The sequence below is a fragment of the Onychomys torridus genome, chromosome 3, assembly GCF_903995425.1.
Source record: "Onychomys torridus chromosome 3, mOncTor1.1, whole genome shotgun sequence".
NCBI classification, from domain to species: Eukaryota; Metazoa; Chordata; class Mammalia; order Rodentia; family Cricetidae; genus Onychomys; species Onychomys torridus.
In genome coordinates, this window is record NC_050445.1 from 116,363,669 (window position 1) to 116,370,629 (window position 6,961).

The window sequence follows — 6,961 nt, forward strand, 5'->3', positions numbered from 1 at the left end:
GCTTGTATAACTAACTGGATATCAACATGTAAAAAATTACAAATAGATCCATATCTGTCACCATGCACAAAACTTAAGTCTTAACATAAATCCAGTTACACTGAAGTTGATAGAAGAAAAAGTAGGAAGTACTCTTGAACACATTGGCACAGTAGATCACTCCCTCAATATAACACCAGTAGCACAGACACTGAAAGCAACAATTAATGGGACATCCTGAAGCTGAGAAGGTTTTATAGGGCAAAAGACACAGTCAATAAGACAAAAAAGACAGCCTACAGAATGGGAAAAGATCTTCACCAACCTCACATCTGACAGAAGACTGATCTCCAAAGTATATAAAGAACTCAAGAAACTAGACATCAAAATACTGAACAACCCAATTAAAAAATGGGCTACAGAGCTTAACAGAGAATTCTCAAAGGAAGAATCTCAAATGGCTGAAAGACAATTAAGGAAATGCTCAACATCTTTGGTCATCAGAGAAATGCAAATCAAAATGACTTTGAAATACCACCTTATACCTGTCAGAATGGCTATGATCAAAAACACTAATGACAGTCTATGTTAGAGAGGATGTGGAGCAAGGGGAACACTGCTCCACTGTTGGTGGGAGTGCAAACTTGTACAGCCACAGTGGAAATCAGTATGGCACTTTCTTAGAAAATTGGGAATTGATCTACCTCAAGACCCAGTCATACCACTCTTGAGCATATACCGAAGGAATGCTCAATCATACCACAAAGATACATGCTCAACTATGTTCATAGCAGCATTATTCATAATAGCCAGAACCTAGAAACAACCTAGATGCCTGTCAACTGAAGAATGGATTAAGAAAATGTGGTACATATACACAACAGTGTACTACTCAGCAGAGAAAAACAATGAATCATGAAATTTGCAGGCATGATGGAACTAGAACATATCATCTCGAGTGAGGTAACCCAGACTGAGAAGGACAAACATGGTATGTTCTCACTCATAAGTGGATACTAGATGTAAAGCAAAGGACAATTAAACTGCAACTCGCAGATCAGATATGACTGTATGCCCAGACTCCAGGGACAGCAAGAGATATCTTCCTGTCCCCTTGGTTCTGGTGCATAAATGAAGGTGGCCATTACATGTTCATCTTTGTCTGGTCATCTCTGACTGTGTGGACTCACTGTCTTTTTACATTTTCTTTTGTCCATCAACTTACCTGGCTGGTTTTAAGAAGTTTCTAGGTACGCTTTTTACTGCATAGGAGAGGGATTGAATCATGACTGAAGCCAAGAAGGTCCTGGGGTGACTGGGTTAGATGCTGAAAAAAGACCCGAGGAAATATTGCCCTCAACTCTACCAAACTGGAACCCCAACACTGATCAAGGTAAGGGGGAACTAGACACCTATCACTGGAGCCTCCTGACCAGAATGTGAGCAGCATCTAGAAACCAACTAATTCTCAAAGGTATCTGAGGTAATAACTCAGGGAAATCAGGATATCCTGCTGCATTCCTGTATCATCTCCAAGAGGCTTACTGGGCATTTACCCCCATTGATCCAGATGCCCCAGAAACCCAGCAGGCTGTTTATACTGCTTTAGTCATCCAGTCGACCCCAGATATTCACAGGAAGTTACAGAAAGTAGAAGTCAGGGGGTGAATAGGTCACAGTCAGTAGAAATAGCTCAAATGACTTTTAACAATAGAGGTCCTGGTGAGAAGACAGGAAGCCAAACAAAATAATGGGGACTACATTTAGAGAAAGGCCCAATCAAAATCAAAAGCACCCTAAGCAACCAAACCAGCCTCAGGTCAGGTCAGAGAAGGACCAATGTGCATATTGTAAAGAAAAAGGACATTCCAGCTGGATCAGATTGATGGGGCCAGGTCTCCATACTAATGAGCCACCAGAAGTCTCTGGTCACAGGAAAAGCAGGGGATTCCTGAAGGATACAGGTGCAGCCCATTCAGTGCTAACATAACGCCTGGGCCTTCTTACTAAGAAAAAGACCATCACCCAAAGGACCACAGGGACTGAAACTTACACTTGGACCACCAACCAAGAAGTAGGCCTTGGACAAGATACTGTGACTCAGTTCTTGTTATTCCAGATTGTCCATAACCCCTGATTGCTAGAGACTTGCAGAGAAAACTTGGTGCCACCATCAAGTTCAGTGAGAATAAAGCCAATCTGGACCTAGGGAGTCCATAGTCAGCTATCCTGGTCACTTGCCCCTCACCAGAAAAATATCAAATGACGAAAAGGAATACAGAAAAAAATACTGAGACTGGCCAACTCCCTTCTAACAGAATTAATACTAAAGTTCCCTGGAGTATAGGCAGAGACCAGTCCTCTGGACTGGCCTCGAACTGGCAGCCAACTGTTGCTCAGCTCTCAAGCTCAGCCTTGCCTATAGGGGTTAAACAGTGCCCGCTAAGGGCAGCTAAGGTGGGTATTAGAAAGCACAGCAACTGCTTTAGGGGTGCGGGAATTTTGGTCCCCAGCACTGGCCTTGGAACACTCCACTGCTCCCTGCAATTGAGCCTGTTCAGGACTTAAGAGATGTAAATAGGAGAGTGGAAATTATCCACAAGAGTGTTGCAAACCCTTACACTTTGCTCAGCCTATTAGTCCTGGACCTGAAAGATGCCTTTTTCTTTCTACCCCACAGTCCTGTGAGCCAACCTATATTTGCTTTTGAATGGACAGACCCTTAGTCAGGGTTCAGTGACCAACTGACCTGGACCCGACTACCACAGGGGTTTAAGAACTCCCCTACTCTGTGTGAAGCCCTTAATGCAAATCAGCTTGAGTACCTCCAAGGGCACCCAAATGACACCCTCTTACAGTATGTGGATGATCTCCTCATGTTGTGTATGTCCCAAAAGAATGCCAACAAGCTACTGAGGAACTGCTTAAAATGCTTTGGCAACTGGGCTACCACATGTCTGCTAACAAGGCCCAATTATGTTCCAATAGATAACTTATCTGGGGTATTGCTTAGAGAGTGGCAGCAGAACTCTGTCCTTGAGCAGGATCCAAGCTATCTTGAATATTCCCGAGACACAGGATAAAAGGCAGGTGAGAGAATTCTTGGGTACAGTTGTATACTGCAGACTATGAGTACCAAACTTTACAGAAAAAACAAAACTATTATACCAGAGTCTAGGAGAAAATGGCCTCCTGATCTGGGAAAACCAAGAAAAGGAGGCATTCCAAAAACTCAAAGAGGCTTTGATGTCAGCCCAGCACTCAGGCTACCAGGCATTACCAAGCCTTTCCATCTGTATGTGGATGAACGACACAGGGTGGCCAAAGATGTACTGACTCAGACTTTGGGACCCTGGAAAAGGTCTGTTGGCTTGTTTATCTAAATGCCTAGACCCTGCTGCAGCAGGGTGGCCACCTGCATCCAGACTATTGCTGCCAGGCTCTATTGCTAATGGAAACTGACAAACTGACCATAGGCGAGATAGTGTGTAGCTTGACCTGCTGAAGGGGTTCCCTGGCAGCGGGAGTCATCCTTTCCTTGTGCTTTGTGGAGCCCAGTGCCTATGGTGGGCTGAATGTCAGGCTCTGCTGCCTCCCCATGGGAAGCCTTGCCTCTTTGTAAGAGGTGGGGAATGGGGCATGAGTTGGGGGGGGAAGGCTGGGGGGTGGGAGGAGGGAGGAGAGGGGGATTTGTGGTCGGTATGTAAAAATGAATAGAAAATTTCTTAATAAAAAAAAGGGATGGGACCCACCCCACCCTCTTTCCTTTTAAGCGATCACATGCGCAGATCAGAAGCCATGCCCTAAGACTTATACCTCAAAGCTAATCGGTAGAATGAATTTCCACTACAGATTTCTCACACCATGATGGATGAGGTACTAACACTTGACAGACAAGGCCCACTGAGCCTTAACAGTGGCATGCACAGCATCACACAGCTATCCAACACTGAGCTGCCTATAAAGGAGACATGAATGGCGCCACCTACACTGGAATTATCGTTCTGCTATACCCTCCTACGCTTACATTTTTAAATCAGCCATATTATTTTCAAAAGATAGTAGTCCAAATAGAGAACTGTCAAAAGTTGAAGAAAAGGGAGCATATAGGCTGAAGATGTGGATTAGTGTGAAGAGTGCACATCTAGGGTGCACACACCCTGGTTTGATCCCCAGTGATACATAAAACTAGTGTGACTGAGTGCTGGAGTCAGGAGGCTCAGGATTCAAGGGAACCTCTTGCTACATCACAAATGCAATGATAAGTTGGGGTATATGATACACTTGTTGAGACAGAAGAGACAGAGACACATACGTACACAGAAACAAAGAGGAAGGAGTGTGTATTGAAGAGGCAGTGATGAGGCACACCTGTGATCCCAGCCACTCGGGAAGCCGAGGCATAGTGCTTCAAATTTAAGGCCAGCACCGGCCACACAGTACCATGGTAAGCAGAGCAACACAAAGACCCTGTCTCAAAACAACCAAAAGCTCATTTAACAATGCCATTTTATTTCCAACGTAGAAAACATATTGCAATGGTTTGGGTGATGGGAGTTAATGCCAGTAGAATTGACCAAGGTGGCCTTTGCTCTGAGTGCAGGGCCATCCTCCTCGGCTTCTGAGAGGCACCTCGCCTCATGCTGCAGAGAGGTGAGACATCCAGGTGACCCACAGTGCTGACAAAGCTGGGATCGCCTTGTCAGCCCACCAACTGGAACCTACTCAGCAGTAATAAGAGTCCTCAAAGCTTGGCTTGCTGGGCTCTGTCAACCATAGAGCATCCCGAGAGGACCTACCCAGTGTTCTCAGCAGCATCACCCTGTCTCATTCTCCTAGGTCTTGCTGACCAGGATGCTCCTGCACAGAAGGTCAGGTCTTCCAAAAAGCTACCTGGTTCTTCAAGTAACTGTGTGCCTCTTTATCACTACTTTTACTTAAGTGTGTGTGCAGATGACTCACACATTATATGTTTGCACTTGTGTGCTTAAACAGGTATGTCCTTGAATACATACACGGGTATGCTCAAACTTGTATGTATGTACCACATGTATTCCCTCAAATGTCAATTCACAGATGCAGTACACATTGTGTTTTGGAAACAGGCTTTCTCAAGGCCAGCAAGATTGATGCATCTGAATCAAATGGCGGTTGTGGTGGTGCATACCTTTGCTTCCAGCTATTGGGAGGCAGAGGCAAACACATCTCTGTGAGTTCAAGGCCAGCCTGGTTGACAGGGCTAGGGCCAAACAGAGAAACCCTGTCTTGGAAAAAACAAACAAAACCAAAACATAAATCACAGCAGCAAAACAAAACAAAAAAGGAGATGCACCTCTCTTCATCTCCCAGTGTTGGGGTGACAAGCTTCAGCAAGCCTGCTCACCCTTTTTCTTGCATTCTGGGGAACAAATTCCTATCTCACAAGGAAAGCAGGGAGTGCAAAAACAGACAGTCACTGTCCCAGTCCTCTAGTGCTTCTGAATATCACCCAGGGTGTCCATTTCACACCCTTGACTCGCTGCCCAGTCATCTAGCCTTATAAACAACAGAGCCAGGCACAGCAGTGTGTGTCTATGCAGTTTCTTCATGACCATCCACTGGTCAGCAGAGCTATGAAAGATATTGTGTTCCTGTATTATGATAATGGGGAAAAGGAATGAAAGATGGAAGGACAAAATCATGTTAGATGGGTATAGTGGTGCAAGCCTAGCCCCCACCCCACCCACCAACCCACCCAACCATCCCAGTTGTTGGCACCAGGTGAAGCAGGGACCTCAGCCAACCAGTTGCACCAACACGGAACTGGTGTGGAAGTGCCACAAGGGGGCAGCACAACACCAGAGTTTCTGAAAGGTTGCAGAGCCAGCAGCCTTCCTGCCTTTCTTATGCTCTCCAAACCTTCTTCCAGACTGCCCCCCCACAGGATCAACAGGGAGCACTCAACAGGGAGCACTACTCACACAGCTACCCAGTGCCCCCCACAGGGCCAGCAGGAAGTGCTTGTTGAACAGCTCCCTAGGGATGAACTCAATGCTCAGGCCAATTCCAGATGTGAGTCACAGGGAAAAAGATTACTGCACTGCACATCTAGATGTCCGACTTTCTTCTCTGTATCACAAAATTCTTCTGATTCACACGGAGTAGGTGGTTGTTATGGGCTGCCTGCCATGTCACTGTCTTCTCAGATTTGAGCATTAATACTTGTGGGTAGGTGTTGTTTGCTTTTAAAATAGTGTGTGGTTCCTCCTAGACTGACCTCCAACTCTCCATGTTGGAAGATGACCTTGACCACCTGATCCTCTTGTCTCCACCCTCCAATACTGGGATTCTCAGCATGCTCCACCTGGTTTTATTTTACACTGGACAATAACCCAGGGACAAGAACCAGTGTGCATGCAAGGTATACGGAACACTAGTCCTGTTGTTCACTTTGTGTGTTTTAGAGAGAGAGAGAGAGAGATCTCACAGGGTCACCAAAGCTAGATAGACCACTGCTCCTTATATAGCCCAGGCTGGCCTTGAATTTATGACTAGTCTCCTGTCAGAATCCTGGGATTATAGGCATACGCCTTCACCCTGTCTCTAGCAAGTAGTCTTATGAAAAATGCACAAAATCCCTGGAAATGGCTAAATGTGAAGGTATGAGATCCCCCGAGATGGTGAGGGGACTAAACCTTCAAGCAGTGGGGGTGAGGCTCCATCTCATAGTGTCATCAGATGCAGGTCTGAACATGGGCTGGTTGAGGCTTGTGTCTTCCATCCTGTCCCTTGGAGCTGCAAAGAGGGTTAGATGAGACCAACTTGAGGGCTGCTAGTCAGAACAGTCCTTCAAAGCTGCCTGGCTACACAGGTGACAGTCCAGGGACTGCTGCATACTGACCTGAGTGACCTTGGGACTGGGACAGCCTCCTTTCCCTCCCTCCTGCCCAGATCACAGCTCACCAGCTTCAGAAGAGCAGCTTCCGGATGCTGCTCTTGTTTA